Consider the following 16,799-nt stretch of genomic DNA (forward strand, 5'->3'; position numbering starts at 1 on the left):
TACAGTTCAGTCAGTGCTGATTTTACCGTGGACAGAATGTCACCAAGGAGCTGTGAAGGCCTGAAAATTGGAGAGTTGTTGATTGTGTAGCTGTTGAAGAACTGGATTCCTCATGACACTGTCGAAAAACATAATCCAGCCTGGGTCCAAACTCAAAAGGTTTTCAAATTGCTTTGTTATTAATCTGAGCAGAGTGTTCAAAAATAACGGTTGTAGAGTCGTTCCAAGTTAGAGTGCATATCTATTTCATTGAATTTATATTTACCGTTTATGATTCCAGCTCTGTTTGTCATGTTCACATTCAGTGTGAGCCAGTTCAGTTCTTCACAATTATTCTCACCTTTGATAGGATTCGGTTTGATTCACTCATTGCAGGACTGTCACTTCAGAATGACAACATTGAATTGATTCATGAACTGCGCCTTTGCTGACTTATAATAGGAGTTGACAAGATCCTATTTAACGTGGCGAATCTTGGTGTGCATGACCTGTCATAAAAATGCGTAACTAAATTATGTATATTTGACACTGCGTACTGAATGTCGATACATAAATGAAATAGCTAGTTCATATGTTGTCATGCACATCGTTCTTGTCGAAACTGAATGCAAACTTCAAATGCCGGTTCGGTGACTGTTTACAGATGCACGTGTACACTTTTAATTCTGCTCTGCAAGATTTCCTTCAGAATATTTGTCTTAATCGATATGTGGTTTCAGTTAGAGAGCTACATTCAATGATGAAATGTCAAGCACAGGACTGGACGTTGCTGTTGACCGAAATTAAACTGAACTACATCACACAAAACACAAGAATGTCAATACCATGCCCAACAATGTAAAATGCCTGTTTAGCATCCAATGCACAATCATTAAACGTTTCGCAGATGTGTGTACCAACAACAAATGCAGTGTAAAACTTCGCCACTTGTTTTCTACCACTTGTACTCAATCGATAACCATAGAAACTTGAAGGAAAAGGACAAAAGAAATATCGGAGCATCACTCCCTCCAATGTCCGCTTCAACATGTACAAACTTGTAATTATATCGCCATTCCTTCATTATTTCAGGCTGAACATCTGAAAACATCCTCTCTCATGAAATTGCAAGTCCGTCCACAGAATATTTACTCAGCAGTTCAAGAAGGAAGCTTAGCAGCACCATTATCTGCACAATGACAAAATGTAAATACATATTAGCTGAGCCACCGCAGCGCACTTTCTCTGAATGAATGAAAGTAAAGGTGAGACCAGCTTCTCCAATTCATTCAGAATGAAAATATATTTGCACAACAGTCCGAATGGAAAACTGACTGGTAAAATGTAAGTGATGTGACTTGAAAGTCAACTTGGTGATGGACTAGATTGTAAATGCAGCCTCTCTGTGGAATTGATTTGATGCTGAGGCAGTCAAATCAGAGGCCTTTAACGTGAATTTACCATTGCCCTGTTCCTTTTTTCTGAGTAGCCCATGGTATCACAGTTTTACGTCCTGTGTGCTCTGTGCAGTTCAGTCAGAAATTCACAGTTTTCTGAAACTTTCATGACCCAGAGACAATAAAAACATTGTCGTTGATATTAATACAATTATCGATGGAATACTGGATATTTTTAAATGTTTAAAAGATTACTCTTCAGTTTATCTTTCACAGAGACTCAACTGAATCAGGTATTGAAATTGCAAATGAAAAGTCATAATCATCAGTGATGTAACTTTTTAAAACATTTCATTTGGACAATGCTGAAAATAGTTAAAATTGTACTGCAAAAAAGTGTAAAAGTGAGCCTTCACCAATTAAAACAAAATAGATAGTCTATTAATAATATCTACTATGCTCTCTGTTATCACATTGAAACTCACTTTGTCAATATAGTGGATGAGATCTAAGTGTAAATCATGTTTATAATTAACTTTAATCAGCTTTTGAAAGAAAATAAATGCATGATGGTGACGAGTCGAAGAGGGAATAAGGGCAAGACTTCCTCCTCTGCAGGCCATTCTGCTGAGAAATACAATTACAATACTTTTACAAATCTCTAGCAAGTTTAAGACTAACATAGAATGAAAGTAAAGGACAAAATAACCCCTCGAATAACCACGTATTACGTCTATCCATTGTTTTGCTTATGTCATGTTTATTTTATTTTCAATCCAGAAAGAACTGCGAATACTGTAAATCAAGAAAAAAACAACAATTGCTGAAAAAACACAGAAATTCTGGCAGCATCCGTGAAGACAAATCACGAATGATCCAGTTCTTTAGAGGGTAACTTGATCCAAAATGTTAACTTTGATTCTGTGCACAGACACTGCCAGACCTGCTCAACATATCGAAGAATTTCTGTTTTTGCTCCTTACGTTGTCTTTTCTTTCCTGGTCATTTTCATCGTTTTTAATAGCCTGCTTAACATGATAATTTTGTTGTGCACAGCATTGCGATCCAATTCTGTCATATCACAGTGAAGGATGCAGTGAAAATAAACTACCACACATCTTCTCAATGCTTTTTATACTCTTTACCTCAACAGGACGTTTGCTCCTGATCAATGCTAAAATTGGTCCTTTAAAAAATGTTGAAAAACTGCTCCTACGATTATCTCATATATTAGAAGTAGCATTACATCCAGACCTATAATTGTTGGCTATGTTAGCAGGAACTGAAAATGTGTTGCTGGAAAAGCGCAGCCGGTCAGGCAGCATCCAGGAACAGTAGAATCGACGTTTCTGGTATAAACCTGAAGAAGGGCTTATGTCCGAAACGTCGATTCTCCTGTTCCTTGGATGCTGCCTGACCTGCTGCGCTTTTCCAGCAACACATTTTCAGCATCATCAGATGTGTCCTTATCTTGTTGGATGACGGCCTCTTTGACGGGCTGACCAGCCTCATGATGGATTAAAGTCATTTGTGACTTGAAAAGAAATCGACTCTGTTCCTTCCCCAGGCTTTTCATACCGGAACTGACAATTTACAGAACCTGGGAATTGATTAGAACATTATATGCGACATTGCATAATCAAACACATGCACAAAATTCTAGAAGTGGCTGATGCCCGAAACGTCGATTCTCCTGTTCCTTGGATGCTGCCTGACCTGCTGCGATTTTCCAGCAACACATTTTCAGCTCTGACCTCCAGCACCTGCAGTCCTCACTTTCTCCTCTATGTTAACAGGAAACATAAGCGCGGCATATCAACTGCATCGGAGTATTTGCTTAATTCGTTGTTACCGTTTAATTTTCTCTGCATAAGTTCGTAAGAAGCGGTTGATAATCACTTTAAAGTGGCTACTCTCCATCTGCGAGTAAGTTCTAGAATTATCCTCTTACCTCTTCTGTTTGGGTACAATATTGTTTCTCAACGCCAAAATGAGAAAGGTCTCGAAAAAATTAACAGTTTCAGTGGAAACATTAAAACATACACCGAAATGTGAACTGCAGTATTTGATAATGTTTAGATCGTGCATTTGTCCTGTAGAATGAAAAGCAATGCCTATGTTTCCAGTCTTAGAAATGTAGTACACACACACACACACACACACACACACACACACGATCGCCAGTGGAATGAAGATAAAACTGTAAAACTGTCTTATTAAACTGGAAGGCAGAGATAACGGCTTAAGTTGAGAAACTCTGGGAAAAGATAATGGTTTAAAGAAACATGTTTGGATTAGATCATCGATACAACAGATAAGGTTCTCTGAGTACCTCCTTTTGGACTGTCGCCCAACTGGGTACGAGTGAATTACGGGCCAGGAAGCTACAAGCTGGAAAGTTGCTGTGTGAACTTGGAGGAAAATGAGTTGTGAGTGACAGGTCCAGGAAGATATCAAAGCTGGAAGAGCTATTTACAATGAATGTTTTCCAATGCATGTTTCACTGGATTTGGATAGGTTTCTGTTTCTGAATTCCCTGCACTGATCTAGAAAATGGAAATGGATTACTTGAAGCTGTGGGACTTACAATATATCGCTCCACCTCACATTCCTCTTTCGCCCAATCCCAATTCGAGACCGCAGGCTGTGGGTTCTCTGCCAGAAACCGCGCTGGTTTGAATGCACAGAAAACGGTTAAGATTTTAGTGATAATGATCGATCATTCTCCCCAGAATTTCCAGCGGAGGAGAGGCTGGTTTCTCTCCGTCATCAAGGAAGTACACTGCCCTCATAAATTGGGCTTAGTTTCTTTGGCATATATCAGACTGTGGGGACATAATTGAGACATAAATGATGACAGATATAGACAGGAAACTCAGAATGATTTTTTTTCCTCATGGTGAATGCATGAATGTCCAGGGGCCTGGCTGAAGTCATGGGGAGAAGATTTGGAGTAAATTGGTGTTTTTATTCTGGAGAGTGATGGGAATCTGGAACGCACTTTTTGTATTTGTTGTAGATGCAGAAATCATCACAACATTTGAGAAGCGTTTCGGTATTTACATGCGATACCGAGGTATTCAAGGCAATGTGCCAAATGCTGGAAACTTTCTTAAAGCAGGTTAATTGTTTTTTTTTAGTGGTTCACACTCGATTGGCCGAAGCGCTTACTTCTTTCTCCTGTGTACTCTGAATTCATCCATTTCCGTTCTGAGAGATACAAGCTGAATGGTTCAGGTTGTATCAAGGCGAGGGTTGCAAGTAAACAAAGAGAATTATCCGTAAAAGAGCTGAAGAAGTTTAAAAAGAAAGGGTTCACTTTACCAAATCAAAGAAAATGCTTCTGGAGAAGTAAAGAGTTAACAAACGTGTTTGGCTGAGATGTGGATGGGATGTCAGCAATCCTCAAGGCAAAGCATATACAATCAGCGAGAAACTTAGAAAATACCAACAGATGAAATATATTTCCAAGTGAGATGAAATTATCTCGCTGCCAATGTCATAGCCGAGTTGTTTAGCCAATCCTTGGAGTTTTCCGTGGATAGCTGTGCATCCTGCCGATCTTGATAATTGTATGTTTCTTTGAATCAGTTTCTGATGAGTTACTGCTCAAAAACATATAAGAAAGTTCCCATCATCTTTCAACATTTTCTGATATCTGTTATTTTGTCTCCAATCAGTACGATGCCTTTGTCAACATACACGTCAGTTGCTTGGTTCCAGCAAAACCTTCTGGGAATTTGACTCCCCTGTGTTCTCTCTCTCTCCCCCTCTATCTCTCTTGGCTCCTCTCAGTGGATTTCACCTCAGTGGCTTTCAATGACGTTCGGGTGTCCAACGGATTAAATACAGTTTCCCCATCTCAAACTATTCACACGAACACTATATCTTCATGGTCAAGAGCATTTTAAGCTATGGTCAAAGGCCGTGACAGAAGAAAGGTGAAAAAGAAGATTTTGTTTTGAGCATGACACTGGGAGTTTTGAACTTCTCTATCACAGCAAACAGTTGACTAAAAAAAAATATCGGTTCTCAGGAAGATTTAGATATGTAGTTTGGACAGCTGAACTGATTAAAGGATATGTAGAGAGAAGAGGAAGATTGAAGTGAGTTTGATTATCGTCCATGATCCGGTGGAATTGTAGAACGTGTTGAATGGCTCATGAATGTTTCTGCGATCAGTAGGAAAGATTAAAAGAACTGCGATAAATAGACATCCAGGGACAACCGGAGAATGTCAGAATTACCGAGAAGGGACCACCTGGGTGAAGACAGAGACTGTCTACAGCTAGAAAATTCGCTATCTGCACTCTACCTGCCCAGATTAGTGATGCAAATGAAAACCCAACAGCCACCGACATTCTGTATTTATAGGAAAATGGGTGAGGGAATGGAGTAACTATTTGAGACATGGCACAAGGCAGAAAATGACTCACCTGCCATCAGCTGGTTCCACACAGACACTTATTTGACGATGTCGCAACTTGGTTGGTATGGATCAAGGTTGACCAAGCTGCCAGTTTGTCATACCTCAGTGATCACGGTAAACTCAGAAGCTTTGGATGACAGTTGTGGGAGTAATATCAAGTCCGGCTCTGTCGGTGCTCCTCCTCCTGTTTGTGGTTGTTTTCCTGTTTCCGTGTTGCTGGCTGCTTGACAGAACTGTGTCCCCGAGTAATCTGTGTCTGTGTGTAATTGTCTGATAATATCACTTCTCCATATCCTTCCGGCATCTGTCAGTTCCAGTACATGGCTGAGTGCTTCTTAGATTCTGATGGTGGTGACACCTGCTTGTAAGGTGGATTCTTTGTGCAGCAGTTTTCTCTGGAGTGAAAATGACGGAGAAGTTGCTGTGTTTAAACTTGAAGAACTTTGAGTGCAGATGGATCCAGTGACTTTTTTATACGCGATTCTCGAGTGAATGAAATTATGATGTACCTGGGGATTTCTAATTGTCACTGCCTAGTCAGTGTTGATTAAGCTGCTTTTATAACATTTATTTCTGTCTAATTGTTTCATCCTATTGAACTGAAGGTTTCATTCTGAATAATGCCTTAATCTCATATATAGGTAAAGTTGGAGAAGAAGACCTCGCTTCTGAGTTGTCTGTTGAGCCTTCGAGAATGAGCCACGTGAACCACTGCCATGCAAGTGCTGAAGTCGCTCACATTAAGTTGACTTTCTGACAATTGTTAGGCTGTAATTATAAACGAACTTTTATATATGTATGTTTGCAAACACTAGTGGGCATTTATATTGCATTCTGGATATAGTTGAAACCCAACTTGTATTTTCAGGCATATGATAATTTATCGTTGAGGAACATAAAACCAATGCGAAACAGTATTGGAAATGATGCCAGTTAATGGATCATGAAAACAGGAGGAAGTCAGAGAGATTTAAGGAGTCTTTTACATCTACAATTTTAATGTTTTCATAACATTTATTTCTTCTGAGAATTTTAATCCATTTTGAGTTAAAATGGTGAGGAATGTCGCACAGTGGTCTTCACAGCTGCATGCAGTACCACGAAACTGTATTTAATTCTAGTGGAGGGTTCATGCTTGACTGTGTGCAGTTTCTTTCTCTCCATATCTGTGTGGGTTTCCCTGGTGTCATCACACAGTCCAAAGATGGTCAGAGTAGGCAGATCGGCCATGCTAAATGTTGAGTTATGGGCAGAGTGTGGTGGGGGTGCTGGGTTTGTTTGGGAAAATCTTCAAAGGGTCAGTGTATATTCGATGGCCCGATTGGCCTCTGTTTGCATTGCAGAGATTTAATGAAATGTATGATGGCATTACGTTGCCTTTTTTCTCCCAAGTATCAGCTTACAAATAATCAACTACTTTTCTCTTGTATTTTATAAAGTGTGAACGTTCATGTCTTTTTTTTTAACTCACCGCTATGCTCATTTTATGTTTTGAAAGGACGAATTATAGTTAGACAATTCAAAATGGAACCACATCCGCATCTTACAGTCACTCTTTATCACAATCATGCTGACTCGGGATTCCGTACACTGAAGGCGAAAGCATGACTTACAAGGCAGGGAACCCCTTGATCTGCATCTGGCAGATTTTGGAATAATTCATCTGAAATGTCCAAACTCACACTTTTGTGAAACCATTGAAATGTGGGAATCCGGGGAAGTTACTTCTTTACCCATCCAAGCAATAAACTCACCATCGCAGTCAAACTGGGGACAGGCCCTTCACTTCTTCTGATTGTGGGCAGGGAGCTCTCTCAGACATTGAAACGTCAAACACAACAGCCAACTCACATCAGAAAATCACCATTCGCTTACTCAATGTGAGGAGAGAGGTTTATTCAGTCACTCCGGCCACTGAGACACCAGAAAGTTTACAAGTAACCACAGCTACATGGTTATGCTTTCTCTTGCTCACCCCAATCAATGCACATTGATCTTTGGATGCTTGCAAAGATGTTCTTAAATCATGCTATATTGAAAGTGTTATTATTCTAGAAATTAAAATTAATTGTGTCTGTGGAGGACTCGGTTTTGGAAAATCGTTGCACATATTCAAGTTCGCTAACCCTAACCCTATATCGTCCATCCTTACCTCCAACAAGTATGAGGGTCGCATAGAGTGACTTTGCGATGAAAAATGAAACAATCTGGCCAGCTATCCTTTTACCGTAGTTGTGGTCCTGCACCATTGCTTAGATTTTCTTTTATATCCGGTCATGCCCTTTCAGTGCTCACTATATGCCATTGAACTGTTTTCATAGTGTCTACAAGATACAATTTGCGGCACGGTGGCACAGTGGTTAGCACTGCTGCCTCACAGCGCCAGAGACCCGGGTTCAATTCCCGCCTCAGGCGACTCTCTGTGTGGAGTTTGCACATTCTCCCCGTTCTGCGTGGGTTTCCTCCGTGTGCTCCGGTCTCCTCCCACACTCCAAAGATGTGCAGGTCAGGTGAATTGGCCATACTAAATTGCCCGTAGTGTTAGGTAAGGGGTAGATGTAGGGGTATGGGTGGGTTGCGCTTTGGCGGGGTGGTGTGGACTAGTTGGGCCGAAGGGCCTGTTTCCACACGGTAAGTAATCTAATCTAATCTAATTTCACTTCATTCTTTCCCTGAGGAGCAGCGGGATCATACTTCACCATGATGTGCAACCTCATGGCACAACGCAAACACTCAAACATTCTCAACAAGCCAGCTACCTCCTGCTCTGGGTCTGTATTCACTTGCCCATCCAATCCGTACAGAAGCCAGCAACATCACACTGGAGAGAAGCTGTTCATCTTGCCAGAGTGTAGAAAGATATTTACTCGGTCATCTATTCATGAAGATACACAGTTGAAGGATTTGCCGGTTGCACCAAGGAATCAATCAGAATCTTTGCGTCATTTAGACCTAAGTTATTATACGCTGCTGCAGTAAAATCATTGACATTGCGGATTAAATTTTGAATTCAAATTTGCATCTATAGGACTAAATTTTAGAAATGATCCCACGTCATTGTAAACGCAGGCACTCAATAATGTAGAGTGATCATGTGATAGCAAGTTGTGTGAAAAGGGAAGTTGTGAATCATGTGGATGAATTAAACAACAACGGAATCCACTGAGTGATTGTGAAGGTTCGGTCTTGGATGATGTTAACATCGATCTCCAAAGCAGACCATCTGAGACCTGTTTCTTCTGACGCATAAACACCATTAGTGCAATTACCTATTTGGATAAAATTAAAATTAAATCAAATTTGTGTTTTACACTTGGTGAATCAAGTCATTGTGATTACATTTAGGCCGATTCTACTTTTACAGAACTCTCCATTTCCCCAACGTCATCCACCATAAACGCCAACAAGTACGAGGAGATCATGCAGAATCATTGCCAGAAGTATGAGATAACCTAATCAGCTGCTCTACTGCTTCCATCCCTCATGATATGCCAAGCTGTCTCTGAAACGTTCCTTTTGAACAACACAATCCTACACAATTGTTTATTTTTTTCTGCTGTGTTCTGTCATGCTTCTCTGCGCTCATTTTACCGCATTTAGCGCTTTACATGTCGAGTCAACAGAGTAAGTGCTCAGCTCTTACATTCCATTAACAGAAGCAGAATAATGCTCGAGCACAATCTGAAATGTCATGACCCACTGACAGGGGATTTTGGAAAGATCGTGTCTTTAGGACTGTGGAGATTGCAACAAGGTAAATTTATTCAAGCTTGTACCACAGAAGTCCAACTTGGAGAAATTCTGAAATTCACAGCGAAAAAGAATGCATTTTAACATGTTTGTGTCATACAGATTAAATGCAACGCTGCCATTAATTAAGCACCATATCATTTACTTGTCAATTCCAAATTGCTGTTTTCACGTTTCCACCAGAGCCTGTTTTCCTTCTATGTTAACTGTTTTCACCATCTGTCCTACATTTTCTGAATTTCTGTCCACACTAACCGTTTTGTGCAATGCTGATGCCCTGTGTCACTCGTCATTATTCCCGTTTTATTCCTCAATAGTTTAATTATCGAATCCACATTTACTATTTTTTTAGTAATATCAATTTTGTTGTTATCCATATAGTCTATTGTTCCTGCAAGCATATTTTCTACTGCCAGCCATGTTTTACAATAATCCTTTCCTTTCCTTTTATTTTCCCATTTTACTTTCTGCTCTTATCCATACCCGTTGCCAATCACCGCTGTTGGCACTTAGCCATGCGGAAATAAACCAAACCTGACTTAGGGTTTTCTATTTTCCAGTGTGCAAGTAATATTTGAGCTCCAAGTATTATTTTCGTATTTATCCATTTCTTCAACTGTCCCTGAACCACGCCATTGAGTATCGAAGCTCCAATTCAAGAATTCGAAACAATCCTAATGCGAGATATAATCCGAATTCATGGTTTTATTTGGGCACTCAGTCACCATTTCAACACTTTAGCACGGAATACTTGTTCTGGAGAAAGACGTAATCAGTTTTGTTGTCTTAAATATTATAGTGTGCAATGTTAATGGTGGATTATCAAATCGCCTTCTGAACAATTCACGTCCAATCTGCAATAAATTGTGGAATTGGTACTGAAATTCAACAGAAAAGTTTCTTAATCAGTACCTGGGCATTGACACATAAACTTGAAAATTCATTTATCACTGGGTTGGTGACAGTTGAGTGATATGATCACCCATTGACAATAACGTCCGAAATCATAATGCAGACGATTATCTTATGATTATCCAGGGACATTGTTTATGCCCCAGCTTAACTTTCATGGTGCAGTCTGTTCAATAAGTGCAAAGTGACGAAAAGAATAATTATTAACAAAACAAATGGACAGTGAATAATTTTCATTCATAACAAAATGACGGATCATAAGTCTTTGTGAAGATATTTCTTCCGGTCATGCCCAAAAGCATTACCCATTGGGGATATTTGATTAAATCAATTAATCTGGTAGTGTCATTTATAAAGATTGCTTAAGTCTGTGGGTAAATTAGCGACATCCTCATTGCATCCATCAATATCGTGAAACGTCCTCCGATAATAACCATTCACATGGGCACGTCAGAAAATCTGCAAAGTGGCTTCTGTTAAATATGTTGCTTTGTCACCATCATAGTGACGTCGTAGCATCTTAGGTAATGTTACATTTCAGAAGAATGACAGCAGAATTGGTCATCTAGTCAGGCACCTCAAGAATCTTACAGTGTGGAAGCGGAGTATTTGCCTTATCAATTCCACACGACCCACTTTGAAGGATTCGACACAGACCGCCCCTTTATAATCCAAAATTTTCTACAGTTTATGCGCATAATTGACTGTCCGATTATACAATTCAGCATGGAAAATCCACACACTTTTGGATTTGCAGGGGCAGCCCAAACACATATAGAGAGAACATAAAAAATAAACATTTGCAGATGGTTCCTTGTTTTTGACTTTAACAAAGGTCTCTGACACTGTGAGACAGCGGTGGTAACCAGTAAGTTTCCACGTTGGCAGCTTTGCTGCACTGAATAACCAACTAATGTAAGTCGCACGTGCATCGGTGTAATGCTTCTTGGATATTCTAGCTCTGTGAGTAACAAGCAGACAGGATTTTCCGTGTGCATTTTATTTCTTAAAAACTTCTTTTAACTTTTGGTGCCTGTTGAGATGATTCCATGGTAACTGTTGAGATTTGCTTGATAAGGGTAGCATCTACTTGTGACTACTCATATTTTCTCTGGCAGGAACTGGATCTATGATTCGAAATCCACAATATCAAGGCTATCAACTGGTACTGCTGTCATCAAGATATGGATGTACAATACCTTTAATAAAGTTAAAAGCTTGCACGAACTAACTGACAGCATCAAATGTTCTTCAAAAAGATACAATGTAACATGTGCTCCGGCTACCGAGGTAGCTATGGCAACTGATTCCCTGGAAACGACAAAAAAACGATTAGAATAGGAACAATATGTTTAAGTTATTCTTCGAAAACACCAAACATCAATCCAATTTGAATTCAGTTGATTGACAATCTTAAAAGCCATTTTCACAATCCGATGCTTTGTGGTTATAAGACACGGGAAAATTGAAAAGTTGCGATAAAAAATGCCAAGCTACCAGCATGTAGGAACACTGCCTGAAAATAGTGCTCTCTCAAGGGTACGTTTATCGATAAGTAAACATAGACTGGGACTACCATAATGTTAAGGTTTTTGATGGAGAGGAATTTGTTAAGTGTGTACAAGACAATTTTCTGTCTCAGTATGTGGATGTACCGACTACAGAAGGTGCAAAACTTAATTGACTCTTTGGAATAAGGCAGGGAAGGCGACTGAGCTGTCAGTGGGGGAGCACTTTGGGTCCAGAGACCACAAATCAATTAGATTTAAAATAATGATGGAAAATGATAGACCAGGTCTAAACGTTGAAGTTCTAAATTGGAGAAAGACAAATTTTGACAGTATTAGGCAAGAACTTTTGAAAACTGATTGGGGCAGAAGTTCACAGGTAAAGAGACGTCTGGAAAATGGGAAGACTTCAGAAATGAGATAACGAGAATGCAGAGAAAGTATATTCCTGTTAGGGTGAAAGAAACGGATGGCAGGTATAGGAGATGCTGGATGACAAAATTAATTGAGGGTTTGATTAACAAAAGGAAGGAAGCATAATTAAGGTATAGACAGGATAGATCGAGTGAATAGTTAGAAGTCTATACAGGAAGTAGGAGTATACTTAAGAGGGAAACCAGGGGGCAAAAAGGGGACAGGCGATAGCTTTGGAAAATAGAATTAACTAGGGAGAGAATAGGCCCCCTCAAAGATCGACAAGGCGGACTTTGTGCGGAGCTGCAGACAATGGGGGAGATAATAAATGAGTATTTTGCATCAGTACATACCGTGGAAAAGGATATGGAAGATAGAAGCGATAGTGATATAGGTGGTGACATATTGCAAAATGTCCATATTACAGAGGAGGAAGTGCTGGATGTCTTGAAACGAGTGAAGTTGGATAAATCCCCAGGACCTGATCAGGTGTAGCCGAGAACTCTGTAGGAAGCAAGAGAAGTGATTGCTGTCCCTCTTGTTGAGATATTTGGATTATTGATAGTCACAGGTGAGGTGTCGGAAGACTGGAGGCTGCGTATCCTGATGCCAGAGTTTATAAAGGGTTGTAAGTACAAGCCAGGGACCTATAGACCAGTGAGCCTGACTGCGGTGATGGGCAAGCTGCTGGAGGGAATCCTGAGGGACAGGATGTACATGAATTTGGATGTACCTTGTCTATTTATCCTCTCCATGCCCGTCATGATTTTATAAATTTATGTAAGGTCAACCCACAGCATCTGATTCACCAGAGAAAAGAGGCCCAGCCTAATTAGCACCTCCCTGGAGCTCAAACCCTCAACTCTGCCAATTTTCTTATAAATCTTTTCCGAAACCATTCAAGTTTCACAATATCTTTCCAATTGTAAAGACAACATAATTGCACGCAATATTCCAAAAGTGGCCAAAACAATGTGCTGAATAAGATACGGAAACTGTCAGAAGGTTAGTACCGAGGGAGTGTTTCTTTGCCAGATCGTCAGAAATGAAGAAGCATATTACTGTGAGTGTTTCAGTCCTGTGGCAGTGACTTGTCACAGAGTGAGTGTTATAGAATTGTTAAAGAATTACCTGAGCTTACCACAGCCCAATTCTTCCATTCAGAGGTGTTCTACTCCAAATTTCACACTCATTATTGCCTTATCCCAATTAACTCATTTCCTGTTGTATTGTAACAATCCTCCCATTAGCTGATGTCCTGCTCCAAATTCTCAAATTCAGAAAGCTCGAGCACAATTATTTCATTTAACAATCCCCTGCAACGATCATCCCTTTCAGTGGTACGCTGCCAGAATTTTAAAGTTTATATATGAACGAGTTGAATTGAAGAGTGGTTTCGTGCTGTACATCTCCATGACTCTACTTCGGGCTCCCCTGTTTTCCACCAATCCTCACATTCACCAATCCAGCACAAATCCTCCCTCTGGTGAACTGCAAAATTACCCCATTATTTGCTCCGTATTGCACATCTTCCAGGTAATCGTGTACTTCTCACATTTTTTTAAAGAAATCGTGGATTAACATCTCCACTTGATTACTTGTTTTGCAACATTTCTCTTATTTTCTGATTACCTGCTCGTGTTCTCCCAAACCACATGCTCTGCTCCAATCCTCTCCATTACTGGTATCCCACACAAATTTCCACTTTTTTTGATAACGTGAAAAAGATCCGCGTTAACTGCTGCCCTACACAATTTTCCCATTTATTGATTTCCCATTTGGGTGTGCTCTGCTCTAATTCTCCCATTCAGTATTATCCTGTCCAAATGCTCCGATTTACAGTTACCAGTTCTCTCATTTATTGTTGCAGTACGACATTATGAGCGACCCCCTCAGTTCTTTAACTCTCATAACAAGGCAATACCTCAGTATTGAACATTTGACAATGATGCATTCCCACAGTTCTGAAAGTCATTGCTTCAATATCTCAGATAATGGGAAAAATAGTGCAGTGTAAAATGAAATTGATAAATACAGAGGCATTACGTCGTTGTATTACAACCTGCAGTTCTATCAGAGGGTCAGTCCTGATTGCGTGAGTCATTGTCAGACTGTCCGCAATGTGGCAGTGGCCCATTGCCAGGGAATGTTTTCTAAGGGACCGCCACATTTTTAGAAGGTCAGTCCTCACGCATTGCCTCACTGTGAGGGACAGTTGAGAATGTGCATCAAAAGTGCATGGTCAGTATTGGGTTCTGCAAGGCCTCGTTAGCAGAGGTTCAAAACGATGATGTGCCTTCTTGTCATACATTCATTCCAAAGCATTCCACATTGTTAGCAGATTATATCAGAGGCGGTACCTCAATGTATTGTGATCAGAACTGTGGGAGAGTAATATGTTTAGAAGGTGAGGGCTGAGGTATTGAAGCTCTTTCCCAGACTGGGATATTTGGGAATGCTGTATTATCGGAGGTACAACACATGACACAGTGCCTTATTGTATGGATGTCAAGAATTGAACGAGTTCCACATTAAAAAAGTTCGTCCTATGGTATGCTGCACTGCCAGAGGATCAGTTCTGTGTAAAGTCCTCATTATCTGATGGGTAGGAATGAGGCCGAGCCTCATTGTCAGAAGGTCCGTTCTGAGGCAGTTTCTTCTTGTAAGGGGTCAAGTTGAGTTTTTGCCACACGTTTCGAAAAGGTGTCTCATTGTCAGACGGTCAGAAATGTTGGATACGGTTAATAACTGTGGTCAATATGAACTGCTGTCTCAGTATAACATGGTCAGAATTGGGCGGGTGCAGCACGAATTTAGGATCAGTGGGAGACGGTTAATACTGACCCATGAGTCTCATTTAAATAGGGTCAAAGTGAAGGATTACGACAGTGTCAGAGATTCCGTTCTGAGGCAATACCCTTTATGAGAGTGTCAATGCTGAGGCACTGGACCATTGGAAAGAGCTCCGAACTGAGAGAATGCTACAGAATTAGAGGAGGTCTTGCTGCACCATCAGATCTTCAACACGGAGGTTAGTGCTTCGGCGTCAGATGGTCAGATATGTGAGAGTGCGTTACTGTCAATGGGTAGGTTCTGAGGCAGCGACTAAATGCAGGAGGTTCAGTTGTGAAGGAGGTTCAGTTGTGAAGGAGTATCTCATTTGGTAGAGGTTCAATGCTGTTGCAGTGCCTCAGGTGTTAGAATTGTGGGCGTGATTGGATTGAGGCAGTTGCATAATCGTCAGGCACTCGCTCAGTAGTGAACACCCGAACATGAGGCTCTCCTTTAGTACAGATAAGCTGGCTATAATGTGCTCCCTCAGTGCTGACCCTATCAACAAGGGCACTTGTTACAAAAAGAAACCTCTCCACAGTGAGCGTGAGGTAGAGGAGCAAATACGTAAACAGGTTATGGAAGGATGTTGAGACAATAGTGTAGTGGTAATGGGAGATTTTGTTCTCCCAACATTGACTGGGAAACACTTAGCGCCAGAATCTGGATGGTTTAGAAATTGTAAGAAGCGTCCAGGAGAGTTTTCTATGGCAGTATGTCAATAGTCCGACGAGGGAAGAAGCCATAGTGGATCTGGGACTACGGAATGAGCCAGGACAAGTTGTAGAATTTGTGGCGTGGGATTACCTTGGGGACAGTGACCACAATTCTGTATCTTTTAGAATACACGTAGATAAAGGAGAGAGTAGTCATAAGGGAACAGTACTAAACTTGACCAAGGCCAATTATTTCAATAATTATGCAGGCCCTCGGAAGTGTTTATTGGATGCAGCTATTTTAAGGGAAGTCCACATTTGAGATGTCGGAGGTTTTTAAATATAGATTAAAGATTGTGCTGGATAGGCATGACCCGTTAAAAGCAAAGGGTAGGAAGGACAAGATTCATGAACAGTGGATTACAGGATGAAATTTACGACTAGCCTAGAGGAAAAGGGATGTATACATCAGGTCTAGACAGCCAAGAACAGAACGGGCCCAGGATGAATATCGGAAGAGTAGCACAAGTCTTAAACGAGGAATCAAGCGTTATAAAAGCGGTCATGAAATAGTTTTCGAACCAGAATGAAGGAGAATACCAAACCAGGACAATGACGCACAGGCTCAGTGTTGCCTGTCTGTCAATGAAGGACTCCCTAGACTGACGCTCATGCTGCTATACCTGTTTGTTGACCTTGTGATCATGTGTCACTCCCTCAATTCTGATCACATTCTAATGAGGAACTGCCGGAATACTAACTGACAATAATTCACTCCCACAGTTCTACCATCTGGCTGTTCTGCAACACCTCAATACTAACACTCTGATAGAGCTGGAATACCTCAGTGCTGTCTGAGCAATAACCCTCTGATAATAGTGCACTTCCAGAGGTCTAACCTTCTGACTGTGCTGCATCAACT

Source organism: Chiloscyllium punctatum, chromosome 35, assembly GCF_047496795.1.
Source record: "Chiloscyllium punctatum isolate Juve2018m chromosome 35, sChiPun1.3, whole genome shotgun sequence".
Classification (NCBI taxonomy): Eukaryota; Metazoa; Chordata; class Chondrichthyes; order Orectolobiformes; family Hemiscylliidae; genus Chiloscyllium; species Chiloscyllium punctatum.